Source organism: Macaca fascicularis, chromosome 4, assembly GCF_037993035.2.
Source record: "Macaca fascicularis isolate 582-1 chromosome 4, T2T-MFA8v1.1".
Lineage (NCBI taxonomy): Eukaryota > Metazoa > Chordata > Mammalia > Primates > Cercopithecidae > Macaca > Macaca fascicularis.
In genome coordinates this window covers 9,193,983-9,219,055 of record NC_088378.1, presented here as the reverse complement: position 1 = coordinate 9,219,055, position 25,073 = coordinate 9,193,983, and the positions used below count along the sequence as shown (strand labels likewise).

General features: G+C 40.2%; 1 protein-coding gene across 8 annotated transcripts in view; it reads right to left on the bottom strand.

The window, feature by feature from the left end:
• PRKN (parkin RBR E3 ubiquitin protein ligase) overlaps positions 1-25,073 on the bottom strand; it is a 1,364,839-nt gene that overhangs the window by 550,304 nt on the left and 789,462 nt on the right. The gene's annotated exons all lie outside the window — the stretch shown is intronic.

Sequence of the window (25,073 nt, the reverse complement as noted above, 5' to 3'; positions counted from 1 at the left end):
CGCTAAACAAGAGGTTTTAGCATAGATGATACAGCCTTCTATTGGAAGAAGATGCCATCTGGGACTTTCATAGCTAGAAAGGAGAAGTCAACGCCTGGCTTCAAAGCTTCAAAAAAAGGGCTGATTCTCTAGGGGCTAACACAACTGGTGACTTTAACTGGAAACCAATGCACATTTACCATTAAAATCCTAGGGCCCCTAAGGATGATGCTAAATCTACTCTGACAGTGCTCTAGGAATGGAAGAACAAAGCCTGCACGGCAACACACCTGTTTAAAGCATGGTTTGCTGAATATTTTAAGTACACTGTTGAGAAGTACTGCTCAGAAAAAAGATTCCTTTCAAAATATTACTGCTCATTGATCATGCACTTAGTCACTCCAAGAGCTCTGATGAAGAAGTATAAGATGAATGTTTTTTTCACACCTGTTAACACAACATCTCTTGTGCGGCCCATGGATCAATGAGTCACTTTGGTTTTAAAGTCTTATATTTAAGAATACATATGTAGGCCGGGCGCGGTGGCTCAAGCCTGTAATCCCAGCACTCTGGGAGGCCGAGACGGGCGGATCACGAGGTCAGGAGATCAAGACCATCCTGGCTAACACGGTGAAACCCCGTCTCTACTAAAAATACAAAAAATTAGCCGGGCGTGGTGGCGGGCGCCTGTAGTCCCAGCTACTCGGAGGCTGAGGCGGGAGAATGGCGTGAACCCGGGAGGCGGAGCTTGCAGTGAGCCGAGATCGCGCCACTGCACTCCAGCCTGGGAGACACAGCGAGACTCCGTCTCAAAAAACAAAACAAAATAAAACAAAACAAAACAAAACAAAAAAAAAAATACATATGTAAGGCTACATCTGTCATAGTTTGTCCAGAATTGGTGGGTTTTTGTTCTCGCTGACTTCAAGAAAGAAGCTGCAGACACTTGTGGTGAGTGTTACACTTCTTAAAGATGGTGTGTCCGGAGTTTATTCCTTCTGGTGGGTTCGTGGTCTCACTGACTTCAGGAGTGAAGCTGCAGACCTTTGCGGTGACTGTTACAGTTCTTAAAGGCGGCGCATCTGGAGTTGTTCATTCCTTCCAGTGGGTTTGTGGTCTCACTGGCTTCAGGAATGAAGCTGCATACCTTCATGGTGAATGTTACAGCTCATAGAAGCAGGTGGGCTCAGAGTGAGCAGCAGCAAGATTTATTGCAAAGAGCCAAAGAACAATGCTTCCACAGTGTGGAAGGGGACCAGAGCAACTGCGCTGCTGCTTCCCAGAGGCTTTTATTACCTTATCTGGCCCCACCCATATCCTGCTGATTGGTCCATTTAACAGAGAGCTGATTGGTCCATTTTGACAAAGCAGTGATTGGTGCATTTACAAACCTTTAGCTAGACACAGAGTGCTGATTGGTGCATTTACAATCCTTTAGCTAGACACAAAAGTTCTCCAAGCCCCTTCCAGATTAGCTAGACACAGAGTGCTGATTGGTGCATTTACAATCCTTTAGCTAGAGGCAAAAGTTCTCCAAGTCCCCTACCCTTCCTAGAGGCCCAGCTGGGTTCACCTCTCACCAGCACCTGCTGGGGGACTTTGCAGCACCCAGCCTGGGTACTTCCCGCTGCCCAGAGGGAGCCCGTCCCCTGATCAAGCCCAGGAGGCCCAGGTCAGCTGACCCGAATGCCGGGCAGTAGAGCCCGCACCCACCCGGAACCTGCGCCTGCCTGCGAGCACCACTCACAGCCCGGGTTCCCGCCTTGCGCCTCTCCCTCCAAGCCTCCCTGCGAGCAGAGGCAGCCAGCTCCGGCCTCGGCCAGCCCCACAGAGGGGCCCCCACAGCACAGCGGGGGGCTGAAGGGATCCTCAAGCGCGGCCAGAGGGGACGCCCAGGCCGAGGAGGCGCTGAGAGCGACAACCCAGGGATGCCAGCACGTTGTCACTTCTCAATAGATACTAATTCCTCTGATGGACCTGGGCAAAGCATATTGAAAATCCCTGGAAAGGAGATACTAGTCTAGATGTCACTAAGAACCTTTATGGAAAAGATGCGGGTGGGGGAAGGAAAACAACATTCATGATTCATAGGAGAAGACAAAATAGCAACATGAAGAGGAATTTGGAGGAGGCTGAGGCCAGCCCTCATGGGTGATTTTGAGGGGTTCAAGACTTCAGTGGAGGAAGTAACTGGAACTGGAATTAGAAGTGAGGCCTGAAGATGTGACTGAATTGCGGCAATCTCATGATAAATCTTGAACAGTTTGCTTCTTATGGATGAACAAAGAAAGTGGTTTCTTGAGATGGCATCTACTTCTGGGAAGATGCTGTAAACACTGTTGGAATGACAACAGAGGACTTTTTTTTTTTTTTTTTTTTTTTTTTTGAGACCGAGTTTCGCTCTGCTGTCCAGGGTGGACGGAGTGCAGTGGCAGGATCTCGACTCACCACAACCTCCGCCTCCCGGGTTCCAGCGATTCTCATGCCTCAGCTTCTCAAGTAGCTGGGATTACAGGCGGCTGCTACCACACCCAGCTAATTTTTGTATTTTTAGTAGAGACGGAGTTTCACGGTCTTGGCCAGGCTGGTCTCAAACTTCCGACCTCAGGTGATCTGGGCAGCTCAGCCTCCCAAAGTGCTGGAATTACAGGCATGAGCCACTGTGCCCGGCTGAAAGAATTTGAGTATTACATGTACTTAGTTGATAAAGCAGTGGCTTTGACAGGGTTTGAGCGGAATGACTCCAATTTTGAAAGAAGTTCTACTATAGATAAAATGCTATCAAACAGCATCATGTTATAGAGAAATCTTCCTTGATGTGGCACATTTCATTGTTGTCTTATTTTAACAAGTTTCCACAGCCACCCAAACAATTTGGCAGTCAACACCCTGATCAGACAGCAGCCATTAACATCAAGGCAAAACCCTCCACCAGCAAAAACCCTTCACTTGCTGAAGGCTCAGATGATGGTTGGCATGTTTTAGCAATAAAGTAGTTTTAAATTGAAGTATGTACTTTCTTAAAGAAATAATGATAATAACACTTAATAGACTACAACATAGTTCGTATACACATAACTTTTATAAGCACTGGGACACCAAAATACCTGTGGACTTGCTTTACTGTGATGTTTGCTTCATGGGGGTGGTCTGTAACTGAAACTGCATTGTTTCCAAGGTATACCCATATTTAAATGTAAAATGGATTTTCTCTTACTAAGGAGAATGGCATTTTAATTTCTCTCATTTTTGGAGGGAAACTCTAGAGAAGAAGCCAAGACATGCCCACTGTCCCTCCCCCATCCTATGTAGGCTGCCCAGTGCCAAAGAGGAAGTGGCCGCTCACACACAGCTGGCACAATGGTCACAATCGCTACCCTTGGTGACAGGCTGGGGGAATGACTTACAGTTGAGCCCACCAAATATAATTCAGATGAATTTAGTCATCCAGCCTCATGAGGTCACACTTTTACTATTTTCAACAAACCTTAAACCCCCTTCCCACGTTCTGTAGAAAAAAAGTGATGACTTCCGGGGTTGTTTTCTAGGCCATTTCTATCAGAACTCCTGCACCTCGCCAGATATTTCAACTCTTTGGAAAGCTACCTTGTGTCCATTGTATGTCCCCCAGCCCAGGATAATGTCTCTGTTTTCCATGTACCTAAAAGCATTGAAAAAAAAAAATCTGCTATTCAACATATCTTGGTGTTATTGTCACTGGAGGAAAATGGAAGGAGAAAAGCAAATAGAGAGTATGGAAATAAACACCTATCAGTATGGAAATGTAGTATATCATAAAAATGGCACTTCAAACCAGTGGGAAACAGTGGGTCATTCCATAAGACAGTATTGGAACAGGTTAATAAAAAATTACAAAGTTTAATTTAGATCTCCATTGTATTCCTTAAAAACAAAGTAGATCCCAATAAAATAAAAATTCAAATGCGAAAAATCAAAGAAAGCATCAAAAGTATAAGAAACGATGGGCCAGGTGTGGTAGCTCATGCCTGTAATCCCAGCACTTTGGGAGGCCGAGGCGGGTGGATCACCTGAGGTCAGGAGTTTGACAGCAGCCTGGCCAATATGGTGAAATGCCATCTCTACTAAAAATACAAAAATTAGCCGGGTGTGATGGCGGGCACCTGTAATCCCATCTACTTGGGAGGCTGAGGCAGGAGAATTGCTTGAATCCAGGAGGCAGCGGTTGCAGTGAGTGGAGATCGTGCCACTGCACTTCAGCCTGGGCAACAGAGGAGAATCTGTCTTAAAAAAAAAAAAAAAAGAAAGAAAGAAACGCTGAATGAAAAATTTTCTAAGATTGCACTGGTGATATCTTCCCTGAGCTGACGTTAAAACCAGAAACCAAAAAGTAGTAGGTGAAAACCTCTGACTACCAATAAAATGTTTAAACTATTTCTACGGCAACAAAACAAAAGCAGAAATAACCTTCTTGTAGTCTGCTCCACTGGTGGTCACCAATAAACCATGCTTGGCAAAAGGCATACCTCTGTACCCCCGTCGTGAACCTGAGCTGGGCTTGTGACTGGCCTTCACCAAGAGAATGTGATGGATGCTTCAGAGCTTGGCCTCAGGAGTGCTGGTAGGTCCTGCATTTGCACTCCTGGACACCCTTGAGCTAAGAAGTACAGCTGCCAGAAGAACACAGCACTTGGAGAGGTGGTGTGGAGGGGCCATGTGGCAATAGAGAGACCTGGAGGCTACATGGAGAAGAGCACAGAATCCAGCTGATCCAAGAACTGAGGTCCCAGCACTACAGCCCCAGTCAAGCCATTCCAGCTGGCTGCCAGCCATCCTCGCCTCTTAGTTGAGCTCCAGACAGCTAAGCAGATGAGGTCTCTGAGACACCACATCTCTGGCAGAACGCATACAGGAAGAGCACCACACTGTCCTCATGGGGCCCTGTCCAAATTCATAACCCTCAGAATTTTAAAATGTAATATGATATTTTGTTTTAAAGACATGGGATAGGCCAGGTGCGGTGGCTCATGCCTATAATCCCAGCAGTTTGGGAGGGGAGGAGGCGGGTGGACCACCTGAGGTCAGGAGTTTGAGACCAACCTGGCCAACATGGTGAAACTTCATCTCTACTAAAAATACAAAAAATTAGCCTGGCATGGTAGCAGGCACCTGTAATCCTCCCAGGGAGGCTGAGGCAGGAGAATTGCCCAGAGGCGGAGGCTGCAGTGAGCTGAGACTGCACCACTGCACTCCAGCCTGGGCAACAAGAGCAAAACTCCATCTCAGGAAAAAAAAAAAAAAAAAAAAAAAAAAAGACATGGGATAATCTATAATGTGGCAGTAGATAGTGGAACACCCAATAGTCAAACTCAAAAGAAAATCAGCAAACTGGGAAAAGATTAAGCAATACATATGCCAAGAGACTGATGTCTTAAATATGAAAAAAGAGTTTATGTGTAAATACGAAAAAAGTCAACTCAATATAAAAGTAAACAATAGAATTCAAAACTTACTTCAAAGAACAAAAACATAAGTGGTCAAAAATCATTTGAAATATGTTCAGGCTCACTCAATCTTACTGAAAAACTGAGTAATATTCTTTTACTTGCCATTGGATTGGAAGATATTTAAAAGTTTAACAATAAATAAAATCAAGTGAAATAAAATAAAATAAAAAGCAATAACCAGAATGGAGGTGATAGGAGGCTCATGAACCACTTGTTGAGAGCAATCAGTTTACAAAAAACTTACTATGTCTATTTATTCATTGACCCAGTAATATAATTTCTAACAATATATCTTATAAACATGATATACTCAAGGATACAGAGATGTATGAACTGCTATGGACTGAATGTGTCTCCCTCAACTCCATATGTTGAAAACATTGCCTCCAATGTCATGGTATTTGTAGGTGGAGCATCTGGGAGGTAATTAGGTTTATATGAGGTCATGAAAGCAGAGAACCCTTACAGGATTTGTGTCCTTGTGAGAAGAGGAGAAATCAGAGCTCACTCTCTGTCATGTAAGGACAGCAAGAAGGCAGCTGTCAATAAACCAGGAAGAGAGCCCTCACCAGGTTTCCAATCTGCTGGAACCTTCAACTTGGACTTCATACCCTCCAGAATTGTGAAAAATAAATGTCTATTGTTTAAGCCACTCAGTCTATGGTATTTTGTTATGGCAGCCAAAGCAGAATACAGCTGGAACAAAGATGCTCATGAAGCATCATTTGTAATACCTTAAATACTGGAAAATTCTACATATCTACCCTTAACAACCTCATTCAATAATTTGCAACACAGCTATACAACATAATACTGTAAAGCTTCTTATCAGAATAAGGTAGAATTATACATACTGATCTCTGAGGATGTCTAGATGTTGGCAAAGTGAAAAAAAGAATAAATTGTAAAATAGAATTTACTGTATGATTCAATTTGTGACCTTTTATGAAAAAGATATAGGCACATGTATATTATACACTTATAGACATGCATACTTCTATATTATATTTCTAAGTACACATTGGGAGCTATTCATGGTGATTACCTCTGAGGATGGGGAATATTACACTGGCCAACATGGTATGAATAGGAAATAAAGAAGACTTACTTTTTATACTACACCTATCTGCACTGTTTATGTTTTTTTGTTTTGTTTTTTAACGTCAAATATGTAACTTCTATTAAAAAGAAAAAAAACAGTGAAATGCTTCATAGTCCTTTGTGTCAAGAGCTCTGTCATTCCCCGAAGCACAAAACCTAGGAGTTCTGTTCATCTTAACCTACACTTTGGCCTCATACATGGATATAGTGTGTTAGTTGGCACCATGCAAACACTGTCCCTCCTTTCTGGGTTGGAGAGGTATCAGGAATGTTTGGAGGACAAGAAAAGCACATCCCCCAAACTGGCAAGTGACACTCATGACCATCAGCAGCCACAGGCTCCATTAACAAGCAGGAGAGGGATATTTTCCTGGTCTCACCAGCAATAAACGTGTCTATGGGGAAGTGAGGTTTCTAAGAAGTGCTTTAGGAACTCTAGGCATTCCTAGACAGCCCAGGCTCTGAATTTAGATGGGAGAAAAGTAGACAGATACTACTGACAATCATGTTGGTTTAAAAATGTTCTTTTTTTGCGTTGGGTGCAGTGGCTTATGCCTGTAATCCCAGCACTTTGGGAGGCTGAGACAGGTGTATCACCTGAGGTCAGGAGTTCAAGTCCAGCCTGGCCAACATGGCGAAACCCCATCTCTACTAAAAATACAAAAAATTAGCTGGGCATGGTGGCATATGCCTGTAGTCCCAGCTACTTGGTAGGCTGAGGCATGAGAATTGCTTGAACCCAGGAGGCAGAGGTTGCAGTGAGCCGAGGTTGTGCCCTGCATTCTAGCCTGAGCGAGAGCGAGACTCTGTTTAAAAATAAAATAAATAAAATAAAATCAGATGTTCTTTTGACCTTAATTTTCATGAACCTGAAAGGTGTTTGTGAAGGAACACCCTATTCTTATTATTCTATGTACAAACAGAATCATATTCACTCTTAAGCCTCACATCAAGACACTTATTTTCATATATTTTTAAAGGCTTAAAAACCAAAATAGAGTTTTAATTTTCTTATCAAAAAATTTCAAGTCTTTACCTCAAGGTGTTAGGATTGTTCATCTCTTTTGTGTCAACCCTGTAAACGTGAGAATTGTAATTGATCTCTGCTATGCATGAGTGACACGACAGACCTTGAATAGCTTGTGGAACTGGAACATTTTCATTACCCATATCATGCTGTGTGTCAAACAGGCATGCCAATCAGTTTGTGGATCTGAGCAGGCCATTGCACTGCAAACTTGGATGATAGGTGCGACAGTTTCACTTAGCATTCTCATTTGGAAAACATTCTGGAATATGTGAATAAATAACTGGAAAATTCCCAAATAGACATAGCATTGCAGTTCAGAAACATGAATATTTACCATTGACAGAGAGCAAGAGAGAAAGCATGCACGGAAGAGAGGGTCCCCATCAAACTGAACAATGTATGAGCAAGAATTCACAGTGCAAATTGGAAGGATGATAATGGCTGCGAGGCTATAGTTATTACTAAACAACCATAGATAAATTTATTCTCGACTATATCATACGATAAAGAAAATAGCTAGGAAGTTACTAGAAAAAAGAAAAGCATTACCCCTAATGAATAAGAAAGACAAAAGAAAAAGAAAGGAACATCCAGTTGAAAAACTTATCAATCAAATAGCGCAACAGATACTGAGAACACTAATATTTGGTTTAAAGGATAAGAAATTTTTAAGAAGGAAAGCAACTTCCACTTTGGTATTTCTGGCCTTATGGAGACATAAGATACATTAGGAGGATTATGGAAACATAAGTGATTGAGATAAAAATCCCATGAGCAAATCAAGAAGATGGGACCGTTCATAAAATAGGAATACCACCCATAATTGGACAGAGACAATGAAATATTTTTCTAATTACACTACCATTCCATAAGTATACAATGTGTATTATCAGTAGGTGAATATCATAAGACAAATGAAAAGCAAACAAGTAAGTAAAAATATTAAGTGGAAAAACATTCTCATGAGTGATTGATATGATTACATTTGAATTTTAGAAGATGTCATTAGTGGAGATGTGAACAGAATCAGAGGATTTAGGATGAAGTCGGGGAAAGCTGTTATGAGGCTACTGCAATGGTCTGGGCTCTTTTGGAATTTCCTCTTTAAGCTAAAATTGACCCTTTCCTTACTATTTATTCTCATTTCCCTGATATGTGCTCTTCTGGTTTTTAAAAAATCCTTCAATGTAATTTTAAATGTTATGACTTTCCTCTTCTTCTATCTGGTTCCTCTCCTTACTCTGCGTTGCTGAATTACACCAATAGTTGGCCAGGTTGGTCTCGAACTCCTGACCTGAGGTGATTCACCTGCCTCATCCTCCCAAAGTGCTGGGATTTCAGGCCTAAGCCACTGTACTTGGCTGATTTTTTCATTTTTATTTCAAATTTCTGCCACATATTTTAGATTCTTTCTTTTTAAAAAAGTCTGTAACATTTTAAAAGCAATGTTGGCATTAATATTTGTGGTAGTAATAAGGTTTTACATGATGGTTTAGGATATGATGACAGTAGAATTCTTAAGGTTAACATGGCCAGGAGAATTATATGGCCAAGTGAATAGATCTTTAGTCCTCTGGCTTTGGAAGCTTCTTATGAAATCCTAAGAGATTTAGAGACAACAAATGTTTACAACATTTAGGTACACAACAGCATAATACTAGACACAAATACTAAGCAATATTCAGAGTCCAAATACAGCCACACTCTTGGCTTGTAAAATTTTAGTTTTTCAATTTGCCTCCTGCTGCACAGAGGTAATATAGCAGGTGATTCATTTCCACGTTTGAACTGCTGTTAACCACAGTGGGCGAAGGAGAGCGAGATGTAGGCTTCGCCTATCATGTCACCCTTGGAAGAAAGGGAAATAAAATTATAGGGCAGAATGACCTATCAAATTTCCTTGAGAGGTGCTAATTCACTTTGATCTCTCCTTCACCATAATTTCATTGGTGGGGAGGACATACATATTTATAAGGGTGGAAACAGGCAACTGTTGTTCTGTTTGCAATTTACAACAACAAAGAATTCATTTCAATTTTCATATTAGAAGTCCCAAGGTGACCTGGGAGTAGATACCAGCCCCCTGCTGTGCGGGATTTCTAACATAATAAGGAATAAAGCACAACAACAGTACATTGCGACCTGGGCTCATGGGTAATCAATTCACATATTTACCATGGAAACAACAGTACCATGTAAAACATCGTCATTACTTCAATTTGCTGATGAAAGCCCTCGGGAAACCAGGAAGTGTCTGTGTGGAAACTGGCTGATTAATCTGACTGACTTATGCTTTGTTAAAGAGTTATTGTCTTAATCATAATTAACGCTAAATAGTTACTCATGGAAAAGCTGCAAGAGAGATTCAGCTCTACCTCTTATGAGGCTTCTGTGATTTTCAAACCATGAGTCATCGACAAATATATACAATGAAACAGAGATTGAGCCAAATGGGAGGACATCAGGGTTTTGATTTCTGAAGTCGGATTTAGAATTTCATTTTCTATGCAAAATACTGCATGGTATACAAATACCTCTTAGGTTATATCATCATGGTGCATTATCCTTGTATCCACAAAATGCTTAACAAACTCAGTGGGGTGAGTTCTTTTTCTTCTAAGGAAGAAAAACGAAACTTCTTTGCACAGGAAACAAGCCAGTGCATGGCATGACTAACAAAATGCCATATAATTAGGCGAAAGGTTTGAATAGACATTTCACTTACCAAGATATACGACTGGGTTAATAAGCACATGGATAAGATGTTTAATATGACTAGTAATTAGAGAATGGCTATAATGAAAGAGTTGACAAAATCTAGTGTTGGTGAGGAAGTAGAGAAACTAGAAACCAACACCTCCACTCCCCACCACCACCTTTTGCTGGTGGGAATGCCACATATTACAGCCACTTGAAAACATTCAAGCAATTTCTGAAACTGTTAAGCACACTACCATAAGAGCCAGCAATTCCTCTCCTAGGTATCCAACTGAGGAGAAATGAAAGTGCAGATCGACATGAAGACTTTTATGCCATGTTCATGGTGTAACTCATAATAACAACGCAAATGTCCATCTACTGGAGAATGGATAAACAAAAGGTATCATATCCTTACAATGGAATTTTGCTCATCAAGAAGAGTTTCACAGACAGTAGCTTTGAGAAAAATCTCAAAATTAGGCTGAGGGAACTAAGACAGACAAAAGATCACATAGCATATGATTCCATTTATCTAACATTTCTAGAAAAAAAGGCAAAACTCTGTAAGCAGAGAGTTGATCAGTGTTTTCCTAGGGTTGAAGATGGGAGTGAGGATGGCTCAAATATGCATTAAAAAAGCTTTTTAGGGTTTATTTTTCTGAAACTGGATTGTGACACCTGGTTGCCCAATTGTAAATGTGTGTTACAAATGATCAAACTGGACACCTACCCTGGAGGATTTGCATGATGTACAAATTATACCCCAATAAAGCTCTCAGAATTCACTAAGAACATCGCTTCCTCTAGATGGTTAAAGGTTTCAGGTATTATATGATCTCACCACTATGCACTGTCATAGTGCAAACCACTGTGAAGTCTTAGCAAGTGCTGGAAATACAAATAGGTTTACAATTTAAAGGGGCAGCTGGAGCCTCAGTACTCTTTCAGTAATAAGTATGAAGACATGCCACAGAGCAAATGCTCACAGTGTAAAGTGCTGGGGAGACTGTACAGGGGTCTAGACCATGTGATTAAAGAACTGTGTCAGATGGCATTTCAACAGCTTTGTAAGTGATGACAGGGACACAGGTCAAGTTGAAAAATTACATTCCTATCCTCCTTAGCACAGGTAGTAAGCATACGTTTTTAATTACTGTCATGAGTTGTTTAACCACCGGGATACGTTCTGAGAAACAGGTCTTTGTGTGGACCTCACAGAGCGTGCTTACACAAACCTAGATGGTATCACCTGCTACACACCTAGGCTGGATGGTACAGCCTTTTACTCCTGGGTTAAAAACCTGTACAGCATGTTACTGGACTAAATACTGTTGGAAACCGTAACACCAGTCGGGTGTGGTGGTTCACGCCTGTAATCCCAGCACTTTGTGGGTCTAAGGCAGGTGGATCACCGAAGGTCAGGAGTTTGAGACTAGCCTGGCCAACATGGTGAAACCCTGTCTCTATTCAAGGTACAAAAATTAGCTGGCTGTGGTTGCGCACACCTGTAATCCCAGCTACTTGGGAGGCTGAGGCCGGAGATGCGCTTGAACCCAGGAGGCGGAGGTTGCAGTAAGCCGAGATTGTGCCACTGCACTCCAGCCTGGGCCACAGAGTGAGACTCTACCAAAAAATAAAAATAAAAAAGGAAACCATAACACAATGGTAAGTACTTGTGTATCTACGTGAACATTGAAAAGGTACAGTGAAAATACAGTATGATAAAAAAAAAAAAAAAAAAAAAAAGGTACACCTGGGCCGGGCGCGGTGGCTCACACCTGTAATCCCAGCACCTTGGGAGGCTGAGGTGGATCACAAGGTCAAGAGATCGAGACCATCCTGGCCAACATGGTGAAACCCCGTCTCTACCAAAAATACAAAAATTAGCTGGGTGTGGTGGTGTGTGTCTGTAGTCCCAGCTACTTGGAGGCTGAGGCAGGAGAATCGCTTGAACCCAGGAGGCAGAGGTTGCAGTGAGCCAAGATAGTGCCACCATACTCCAGCCTGGCAACAGAGTGAGACTGTGGGAAAAAAAAAAAAAAAGGTACCCACGAATAGGACACTTACTGTGAATGGAGCTTGCAGTACTCCAAGTTGCTCTCCTGAGTCGGTGAGTGAGTGGTGAATGAATGTGAAGGCCTAGCACATTATTGTATACCGCTGTAGACATTATGAACATTGTACATCTAGTTTACACTAAATGTATAAAACAAAGTTCCTCACTAATAAACTAACCTTGGCTTACTGTAACTTTCTGACTTTATACACTTAATTTTTAAAACTCTGACACCTGTAATAACACTTAACTTAAAACACAAACACATTGTACAGCCATATAAATATATTTTCTTCCTTTATATCTGTATTCTCTCTATATATATTTTTCTATTTCTAAATTTTCAAAACTTTTAAAACTTTTTGCTGAAAACAAAGACGCTGACACACACATTAGCCTAATGGGGTAAGGATCATCCATATCACTGTCTTCCACCCCCACATCTTGTCCCACTGGAAGGTCTTCAGGGGCAGTAACACACATGGACCTGTCATCTCCTGTAACAATGCCTTCTTCTGGAAATCCTCCTGAAGAGCCTGCCTAAGACTGCTTTACAGTTAACTTATTTATAAGTATTAGTGTACTCTAAAATAGCAATAAAAAGTACACAATATACATAAACCAGTAACAATTATTCATGACTATTATCAAGTACTATGTATTGTGCTTCATATGTGCTATACTTTTATATGACTGGCAGCACAGATTTGTTTACAGCAGCACCACCACAAACACAAGTAATGCCTTGAGCTACTACATTACAACAGCTATAGAGTCACTAGGCGATAGGAATTTTTCAGCTCCATTATAATTTTATGGGACCACCATCCTGTATGTGTCTGTCATGGACTGAAGTGTCATCATATGACAACTTACTGCATTCAAATGACCTCCTGTTTCACCCGTAAAGGAAAATCATCATCAGTGTAGCCTGTAACGGCAGTGTCACTAGGCAATAGGAATTTTTCAGCTCCATTATAATTTTATGGGACCACTATCCTGTATGTGTCTGTCATGGACTGAAGTGTCATTATATGACACCTTACTGCACTCAAATGACCTCCTGCTTCACCCGTAAAGGAAAATCATCATCAGTGTAGCCTGTAGTGACAGTGTCACTAGGCAATAGGAATTTTTCAGTTCTATTATAAATTTATGGGACCACCATCCTGTATGTGTCTGTCATGGACTGAAGTGTCATCATATGACACCTTACTGCACTCAAATGACCTCCTGCTTCACCCGTAAAGGAAAATCATCATCAGTGTGGCCTGTAGCTACAGGATGATGGAGTTTACTGACCTGCCAGCCAGTCACTGTGTTGAAATTTGGTAAACCGTCATCCTCTGAGCCACTCCTAAATCTTAGTGGGAACACAAGTAGCACAGGATAGGCTGACAACTGAAGTGAAAGCAGATAGAAGGAACCTTCCAACCTCTCTTGTAGAACAACATTTCAATTACCAGAGAAAGTGGATTCTCTGGGATGCTACAAGGCAGATGTCAGCCTCAATCGGTTAAATCCGAGAAACATCGACTGAATTTCTCAAAAACAACAGGGAATCCCGCATCTAATTCCGATCCATGTTTAAAAAGCCCAGAAAATTAAGTTACATACAATAAGGCAAGTAATAACATTATTACCACTTTGTTGCCACTCTGGATTCAAACAAAAGAGACTCCAACAAACCTCCCTGTTGTCAAATGCAGAAGATGAAATTGGCAGACCTCACTTCTCTTCCTTGTTCTAGCTATTTCCTGCTTGTCTTTTAAAATTCCCATTAGGTCTTACGGTTTTGAAAAAGATTTTCCTGACCCCTTAATGTACCCCCACTTTCAGCCACCTTACTTACGGTCTGATTTAGATGTTCCGTTGTTTTGCCCTGGTATGCAAAACGATGTCTATCATTGCTCACATTGCATGCAAACAAATATTAGTTTACTTTTTTCTCTTATATTAGAAATCTGTCAAGGGAAGGGGGAAATATATATGTGTGTGTGTATATGCTTACATTTGTACGCGTGCACATACATATATGTAAATTTGCTTAATTTCTTATATCCTGAACTAGAATTTCATAAATTATTTGTGGGGATATAACATAAGGACATGAGGTAATTCCTACATTAAATGGAGTAACTAACATAGGTCAGCATTGAGTTGCCATTAAAAAGTTCTAAAGTATGCATTACTCATGTTTGGATACCATGTAACCTGTAATGAGATCTGAATTCTGGAAATACAGGTAATGATTACAAGAGTCTAAGAATAAAGAAGCCAGCATAAGCCTAAAAAATAAAGAGAAGGTTTTGGAGAAGTTAGAGTTTTGTTTTTAATTTTCGCACCTCTTGGATTTTATAGCAAACGAGACTCAATTAACTGTAATAAAAAAATGCATGTTCTTATGCTGTGATCATATTTCACAATTGCGGTTTAAACAAAACCATGACTCAGTGTGCTGACGTTATTTCCTGTTGCTGCCACCTATGGACACCAGGTCGCAGCTCCCTCCAGGCTGGCAGGCGTCTTGCGGCACGGCTGGAGGATCCTCCCACGTGGCCTTCCTGTCCCTGACCTCAGCAGCTTGTTTCCCATACCTTCAAGTGTATACTTCCTCGGGTCGCTTAGCATACAATCCTCCACTGAGTGGATCCCCATCACACATATAAAGTAGATTCCGCAGCCGGGTGCCAGTGCCGGGGCTCACACCTGTGATCCCAGCACTTTGGGAGGCTAAGGGGGGCAGATCACCTGAGGTCAGGAGTTTGAGACCAGCCTGGCCAACACGGTGAAACCCAGTCTCTACTAAAAATACAAAAATTAACTGGGCATGGTGGCACGTGCCTGTAGTTCCAGCTATCAGGGAGGCTGAAGTGGAAAAATTGCTTGAACCTGGGAGGCGGAGGTTGCAGTGAGCCGAGATGGTGCCACTGCACTCCAGCCTGGGTGAGAGAGCAAGGACCCGTCTCAGTGAAATAAAGTAGATTCTTCCTCCTCTTCTTTTTATTTGCAAAATATTGCAGACTCACTAAAAGTTATTAAAATAGTACAAAAAACTGTTCTTCACCTAGGTTAACCCCTTGTTATCAATTTTGTGAGATTTCTTCTTTCTGTCTCTGCTTATATATAATGAATATAACATAGTTATTACTGTATGTATAACTGTATTGTTATTGTTGCTATGGAGTGTCTGAGTTCTTAGAGAGTAATTTGTAAACATCATGATCCTTTACCCCCTAATAGTTTAGTGCCTCCTGAGGAGGAGGACACCGTTAGGTAACTGCAGGACAATCATGAAGTTCAGCTGATACAGATTCTGGAAGGAACTTGCAAGACCCCTCATAACCTGGCCCACCTGGCTTCCTCTTTCCCTGCCTGCCTGGTACCCTTTGCACTTTGCCTAGGAAAGAAATGGCCATTCCTTGCTATCCTCCATTCCTTCGTACACACAGCCCCTGCCTTTCAAGCATTTTTCCAATTCTCTTTCCTCAGCTGAGCTCACTATTGCATCTGTGTCTGGACTTGGATCCAGGCTCTGGTGCTTCGCAGTTATGGGACCATGGGGGTAGTTACTTAATCTCTCTGGGGCTCAGATTCCTCGTCTGTGAAATGGGATTAGAAAAAGAAACTGTCTCCTGGGATTTATTGTGAGGTTAGAGACAGATATTTTAGGTCAAGAGCTAAAGAATACCTAGGGAAAAGTGAGCATTCAAAATCTACTTACTGCCTCTATCACGCTACCATCATCACCAATCATTTCTCAGGCCTCATGTTAAACCTCACACACTCCAGGAAGGCCTCACTGATCCTCAAATACAAATCCAATGGCCCAGACTGTGTGCTTAGGCACCCTGCATTAAAACCACCTACTATAATTTACCAGAAGTATTTTCTATTTGTTTCTTCCTAGTTTGCGTTTAAGTCTTTGCAACAGTGACCAAGTCTGACTTGGTCCATTTTGAAAGGTTAGGATTTAGCATAGTGCCTGACACACAGCAAAATTTTAATAACTACTCACTGAACCTATAAATGAATTTCAGTAATTCAGAATTCAGAATGAATTTCAGAGTCTCATGGCCGAAATTTCCCAAACTCGGCTGACAATTGATTTTACAGGGGAAGTCCAGGTAGGTTAAGAGCAGACAAGGTGATTCATTCTTCAGGGGCTCAACACCCATTCCCCACTGCCCAGGGAAAAGTGTTTGCATGCCATGTGAAACTTCAAACAAGCTGGTTTTTAAGCTGTTAAAAAAACATGAGGGAATTAATTGTTCTGAGCAGTTTCTCACCATCCCCACAGCATTAAATTCAACATTCGATTTCCTTTTCAAACACAGTTAACGGGCAGGAAGATGAGATAACCTATTTCAGTGAAAGTGTAAACTGTGGAAAGTGCCCTGTGAGTAAACAAGGGGAGAGAGTCCCTCCACAAACAAGAACCATAGCTGGCCCTGGGGAGGTTGGGAACATGCCCAGAATTCACCTGGCATCACTGTTGAGGTCAAATGTTAAGACTTACTGGGAAAAGATATTGTTGTTGTTTTCTGGTGAATCCAGAGGAAGGAAACATATTAAAATTCTAATGAATGACTAAAGTGAAAATGCTTTACAGGCTTACATAGGAAAACTTTCCCCAATTTTTCCTTACATAAAGATTATGCATACAAATTTAAATCCCGCAAAATCCAAATATATAATAATTTATGATAGGCTAATATAAAGTTACACTTTTTCAATTTGATAGAATTGCATCTTTGACTTTATAGAAATGTTCCTTACAAATGTCTTTAGAGGCTGGGTGCGGTGGCTCAGGTTCGTAATTACAGCACTTTGGGAGGCAGAGGCAGGTGGATCACGAGGTCAGGAGATGGAGACCATCCTGGCTAACACAGGGAAATCCTGTCTCACACAGGGAAATCCTGTCTCTGCTGAAAATACAAAAGATTAACCAGGTGTGGTGGCGGGTGCCTGTGGTCCCAGCTACTTGAGAGGCTGAGACAAGAGAATCGCTTGAACCCAGGAGGTGGAGGTTGCAGTGAGCCGAGATCGCGCCACTGCACTCCAGCCTGGGCGATAGAGCAAGACTGCGTCTCAAAGAAATAAAATATGTCTTTATAAACTCCTATTTGTATACACATTGATATCTAAAGGAAGATCCATTTTATACTTCATGAGTCTAATTTTCAGTTACATGAAGTTGTAACTAAATGCATTAAAGATACAATTGAACTTATTCCCAAATGTCAAGTGTCCCTGCCAAGATTTAAATCCAATCACAATATGAATGATGTCTAGGAGACTCAATGGGGAAAAAATAAACAAACAAACAATATGGAAGATATCCTCCTTCTTTTCTAGTTGATGATGAAGAAAATAAAGGTAGCTACCATACTTCACTAGGCACTTACCACGTGCCAGACGCTGTGCTGAACTTTTTAGGTCTCGTCTCCTCCCCACGAGACTCATTTAAGGTTTGTATTTATTATTCCCAATTTAAAATTATGAACATTGGAGCTGAGAGAGGTCAAATAGCTTTCTCTAAATCACTCAGCTAGTAAACGGTGCAGTGGATGCTGAACTCAGTTCTGTTATCTATTTTAGGAACTTTTCAAAATTAACTGTTCTGTTTGAAAGTTACGGAGAGTCTACCTCTAGGTAAATGGGAGTGGCGAACACTCAGAATGACAAGGAACTGCCACTTCTTCGTTCTTGGCCTGTAGAAAGATAGTCGGTGAGGGAGACATGCTATAATCTATTCGGTAGTCCTAAAAGAGATTCATACTTATATACCTAAATATGCAGGGCAAGGCCTGGGAGAATTTCCCTATTATATGTTCCTGTAGCTGAGCGATGTTCGTTTTGTGGCGGGAGTCGCAGATTCAGTTTCACCTGTCTGTTGTGGTTATTAGATTGAGGTCATCTCCCTCACTTGACTTACCCTCCAAGAGAACAGGGAACTTATCTGGCTTGACACACACTGGCTCTCCAGCCCTGGAGCACTTTGCAAAGGTGAAGTGCTGAATAAATGTTTCAGAATGAATGCATAAGGGAAATGTGTGTTCAGGGTGCTGCAGCAGTTGAGCTCTTAATACATCGACCCTTTCAACACATTCCTGGAGCCCTGTGACCTATACCAAGGCTACCTTTCATGTTCCTCTTGTCCCTGTTGCAGCAATTTGCAAATTGAGGCGTATATAATCCAGTGAGTTTTAGGCCTGGTTGCACTCTAGTTGTAGTCCATGAAATAGGCAAAAGAGCATATTTTAAAATGAAAAATAGGAGTGTTCTTTGAAACTGAATCTGAGTCCAACAAGCCTACAAGAGATATAACTGTCTTTCTCTATAAGACATTCAAATGAGCTCTGAAGTGGTAGAACACGGGCAAGTAGTGGCCACAAACCCTGGGAATCTCCTAACAGAGTCAAATAAATTCAGCCTTTAGAGAAAATCCCTCTAACTCTTGCTTCTCCTTTTTAAAAGACAATAAGTTACATTTTGATAAACGAGGCTCAGACAAATGAGAACATTTAATGCTAAAGGATACCTGTTCTAGAATGACTGGTGGGCAGAAAATTACAGCTTTAGATACTTTGTGTGTGGGGGAGAAGATACTATACACTAAATGAAAAAAAATGAAGGAGCTTAATCAAAACCATGAATATACATACAGGAAAATTAGGCTTCCACATTTTTAAGCTGAAAAAATGCTTAAGAATAAATAAGGGGTAAAAAGGAAAATAAACACTGCATTAACTTATAGGGTAAAATAACCTACACTTATAACTATAATAGAAGAAAATCAAAAGTCATGTTAACAAAAAGCAAAGATGATAATAGAGTCCATTTGAATTAGAAAATGACTAAGGGAAATGTTATTAGGTTTAAAACAGAAAAGACATTTTTACAACTGAAATTTAAAAGAAACATATTTTAGGAAATCAATCTAAACAATAATTTCACCTTTAATGGAAATAAGAGTAGTTAGAATTTTTAAAGTGGTTACTAAAAAATTACTTTGCTTGAACCTGAGAGGCAGAAGTTGCAGTGAGCCAAGACCCTGCCACTGCACTCCAGCCTGGGCAACAAAGTGAAACTCTGTTTAAAAAAAAAAAAAAAAAAAAAAAAAAAAAAAAAAAAGCTTTACAATACCGTAGTAATTGTCTCAATGAAATTATTTTAGAATGAAGAACTTTATATAAAGTTACTGAAGAAGCATTAAAAAAAAATTAGAACAATCTGTATATCATTGTTAAGGAAAAGAGTGAACAAGGATAACATTTATTTTCGTTTACTGTTATGGACCAAATATTTGTTCCTCCCCAAAATTCATATTTGGAAATACGCCCACTATGATGGTACCCCTGGGAGATGGGGCCTTTGGAAGGTGATGAAGAATTAGAACCTTCATTATTGGGATTAGTGTCTTTATGAAAGTTGCTTTCTGCTATGTAAGGACATGAGGAGAAAGTGGTCTGCAACCCAGAAGACAGCTCTCACCAGAGCCTGACCTTGCCGGCACCCTGATCTTGGACTTCCAGCCTCCAAAACTGTCAGCAATAAATATCTGTTGTTTATAAGCCATTTAATTGTGATATTTTGTTATGGCAGCCTGAATGGACGATGACATTTATTAATAGCTGGGAAGACAGGGAAAAATAATTTATGATGGTTAAAAATACAGACTGGTAGGAGGAAATAAAGAACCGCTTTGAAAGACAAATCATACTCGATCAGGTAAATTCCCTTTATGACTCACTGTGTAGATTAGAGGAGGCAGGAGATTTAATATTTCTTAGCTTCATAAAGTCTTTGGTTTCATTCCACAGGATTTAGTCATAAATAAGGGAATATATATTTCAGCCCTACAAGAAGTTAGGTGGCTCCATATGGACTAGGGTGGGAGGTGAGATGAGATAGAAAATATAACTATCATCTGTTGAGGAGATACTATTTGCCAGACACCGTACTATAGTATCTTACACATTATTTCCTGGAATTACAACGGCTGACCTAGTGAGGTAGGTGTTTTTATTTTAACTTTCACCTATGAATAAACGGAGGCTCAGAGTGTAGTTAAGAAACTTGATCAAGGTCATGTAAGTCTCAAGTGTCAGAGCTGGAATCTGTTGATTTTTCAAAGCATGTTTCTGCCCCTGAGCCTTTGGAGTTAACATGGGGATTCATGAGAGCATTTCTTAAAAACCTGTCTTGGATCTAACTTGAATAGGCTCAAGCTCCTCAAACAGTTAAACACCGAGTTACCAAATAACCCAGTAAGTCCACTCCTATGTATATACCCCAAAGAAGTACAAACGAGGACTCAAACCCACACTTGTATACATATATTCATAGCAGCAGTATTCATGACACCCAGAAGGTAGAGATACTCCAAATGTCCATCAACAGGTGAGTGGATAAACAAAATGTGGTATATACATACAATGGAGTATTATCTGGCCATAAAAAGTAATAAAGCATTTCTATATATGATAACCTGGATGAACCTTCTAAACATTATGCTAAATGAAAAAAGCAAAACACAAAATGACAAGTATTATATAATTCCTTTTATATGAAATGTTCAGAGTAGACACAACTATGGAGATGAAAAATAGCTTAGTGACTGCCAGAGACTGAGAGACAGAAAGTAGCTTAGTGATCGCCAGAGGCTGGGAAAACAGGGAAATGGACTAACTGCTTACTGGGTATGGAGTATTATTTTGGGGTGATGAAAATATTTTGTAACTAGATAGAAGTGGTGTTTGCAGAGCATTGGGAAGGTACTTAATGCTACTGGATTGTTAATTCTAAAATGTTCAGTTTTGTGTGAATTTCACCTTTTTTTTTTTTTTTTTGAGACTGAGTCTTACTCTGTTGCCCAGGTTGGAGTGCAGTGGCATGATCAGGGCTTACTGCAACCTCTGACTAACAGGTTCCAGTGATTCTCTTGCCTGAGCCTCCCAAGTAGCTGGGATTACAGGCACATACCACCACACCCGGCTAACTCTTGTATTTTTAGTAGAAATGGGGTTTTGCCATGTTGGGCAGGCTGGTCTCAAACTGACCTCAAATGATCTACCTGTCTCGCCTTCCCAAAGTGCTGGGACACAGGTGTGAGCCACCATGCCTGGTCTCATGTGAATTTTTTAAAAAGGCTCAAAACACTTCCTAAAATTATGAAGCCCATGAATAATGTCTGCAACCCATGAATCGATAAAAAGGAAAAAATGGGATTCCTTGTTTTTATAATTGAATAAATAAGGAAGGTATTCCCTTTGCCTTGCACAGACTGCATTTTCAGTAAGATGGAAAATTGTTGGCAATAGCACTGAATTTTCCTGAAGCCAGCATTCTCTCTTGGACAGAGATGAAACAATGAGCCAGACTGGGGATTAGACGGCCTGGGTTCCAGTCCCAGCTCAAGGAAGAACTAGGTGAACTAAGCAGTTCACAACCTGACCTCTTGGTGTCTGTTTATCTACCCATAGATGTGAGTGAAATTAGGCCAGATGGATGAATGATTGCTACATTATCTTCTAACCTAAAACATTTATAAGTTAATATTTTATTAATGAAATGAAACAAACTGTGATTTTTGTCTTGTGTATAATAGCTATAATAATAAATAGGATCCAGAAAGTGCTGGGAGCAATACATTAGGAGTGATGTATGATGTACAGACAAAAATGAGAAGATTGTTCTTCAAATATTGTCTGGGAAGAAACAAGTCATAATGGATCAAAGGTTTATACAATTTAGTAATCTACTTAAATGTAGCAGTTCTCAGAAGAATATAGCATTTCACTCTTTACCTGCATGGCTGAGTACTTCATTGTAATACTAAATGTTCTTGACCATGGTAGAAACTCATACGTATTGCTGAATAATCCTGACACTAAATCACTGCGGTAGGCAGAATAATGGGTCCCAATGATGTCTATGTCCAAATTCAAAAACCCTGCAAATAGGAATATGTTACTTTACATGGCAAGGGGAAATCAAAGTTGTAGATAATAATCAGGTGATCTTCAAATATGGTGAGGATCCTGAATTACTTAGGTGGTAGCAATATAATCACAGGATCCTTAAAAGATAGAAGGGGAAGGCAGGATAGTCAGAGTCAGAGTGTCACAAGAAAGAGGCCACCAGCTACTGTTGGCCATGAGGATGAAAGGGGCCATGGGCCCAGGAATGGCAGCACCTCTACAACCTGGAAAGCACAAGGAGAAGGACTTTCCCTGAGAGCTTCCAGAAAGAACATAACTCTGCCAACACCTTGATTTTTAGGACTTCTGACCTACAAAACTCAAAGATAATACACATGTGTTATTTTTAGCCGCTACCTTTGTGGTAATTGGTTACAGGAGCTGAAAAAAATATGTAATAGATTGTTTTTGAATGAATGAATGAATGAACCCATGGATGTGGGACGTCAAAGTAGACACGGTAGCCAGGCGTGGTGGCTCACGCCTGTAATCCCAGTACTTTGGGAGGCCAAGGCGGGTGGATCATTTGAGGTTAGGAGTTTGAGGCCAGCCTAGTCAACATGGTGAAACCCTGTCTCTACTAAAAATACAAAAAAATTATCTGGGCATGGTGGTATGTAACTGTAGTCCCAGCTACTTGGAAGGCTGAGGCAAGAGAATTGCTTGAAACCGGGAGGTGGAGGTTGCAGTGAGGTGAGATCACACCACTGCACTCCAGCCTGGGAGACAGAGTGAGACACTGCCTCGATTGATTAAAAAAAAAGAAAAGAAAAGAAAAGAAAAAAGTAGGCATGGCACCCAGCACCCCCAGAGGCATTGTGTGAAGTTCCAAGAAGGTACTGGAAGGTGAATTTGCGTCTATATTTATCCCTTGATATTGAACTTCCCAGCCTCCAAAATTGTAAAAAGTAGATTTCTTTATCAATTACCCAGTCTGTGGTATTCTGTTATAGTGACACACAACGGACTGAGGCACTGACCAACAAAAATTGTCCTGAGAAAGACAGGGGCACCTATTTTAATAATGGCATGAGAACAAACACCATTCTGAAAGAAAGCAGAGTAAAGAGTTCCTCTGAATTTTAAAAGCACACAAAATATTTAACAATAGATTATAGGTATTGATGCTGAAGATTACTTATGGATTATTTGTACTTTCCCCTATGGAAAGCAGAAAGATTTTAATAAGCATAGTTATCAAAATATACACGATAAAATATTACAAAAGAATTCAGCACGAAACTGTGATTTCAAGAGAATAAAATGATTTAATTTCTTACTGATTAGGAGATTGTAGAGGAGAAGAAAATAATTCATCCATTGAAGGCAATGCTATCACAGCGTTTAGCAGGAACTTTAGTGAATGCTTTAGTGAAAAGCATCAACCATATTTTTCCAAGTTATGTGACTCCTTTAAAAAGCCTAAAAATGTTTTTTAATGCTGAAGTTCACAGAAAACTTATAAAAATTTCAGAAATATTTTTTAAAATCTCAGTTAACATAATTAAGGTTAATCTTTGCAATGTGAAAAAAATACAGTTGTCTTTTCTCTGATATATCATGGTTAATTACAAAGCAAACATATATAAAGTTTTATATCGGCTTATGTTTCCGAAACAGTTCAAATGTGCTTCCTCCCACATAATGTTTAAGATCATTAAAAATATAAATTTGTGTTCATTGAATCATTTATATTTTTATATCAACTATAATTACGTTTTCCAGAATATCACCTTAAAAATGCTTTCCAAGATCTTTAGGCAAGTTAAAACCTCGAAATAATATTAAATAAATTGAAAATCATTTGATACTCAGAAAATTTCAAAGTAAGATAAAAAGAATACTGAAACATTATTAAGCATCATTTTAAGTTTGTATTCTTTTATTTTCATTTTTAAATGCTCAAGGGAAGCCACATCTTTAGCTTATGTTAATGACCATTTTCATTTTTGCCACTTCACAAAGCAAAAAAAGGATGTATGTAGCTATAAAGAAAATCATGTTTTGTGTGTCTCTGACTTTGCTTGGTACAACACACAATCTCAATTATCTGTCAACTATCTTGCTGAAATAGAAATTATATTTATACAGATGGTTACAACTACACTAGCAGGAAGAGCAAGAGAAAAAGAAAAACATGTATGTGCCTTTCTTTTTCAAGAACAAAGACTCGTTTTTGAATAAAGCGGCCGTTCTCAACATTTTGTCTCTCCATCCAGTAGATTCTTAAAAATTACTGAGGAAGCTAAAGATGTTTTATTCTGTAGTTTATAATATGGGTTATAAGTATCAATATTTGACGTTTTAAATCACTAAAACCGGCTGGGTGGCATGGCTCACACCTGTAATCCCATCACTTTGGGAGGCGGAGGCAGGAGATGTCAGGAGTTTGCGACCAGCCTGGCCAACATGATGAAACCCTGTCTCTACTGAAATACAAAAATTAGCTAGGTGTGGTGATGCATGTCTGTAATCCCAGCTACTTGGAAGGCTGAGGCAGGAGAATTGCTTGAACCTGGGAGGCAGAGGCTGCAATGAGCCGAGATTAGCCACTGCACTCCAGCCTGGGTGACAGAGCCAGACTCCGTTTCAAAACAAAAACAAAAACAAAACTGAGAAATAAAAATATATATATTTATTAATGTACTGGGAAATAACAATGACTACTCCATTAGATAATAATGTCAATAACATTTTCTTAAAGAAAATTTGTATGAGAAAAATGACAATCTTGA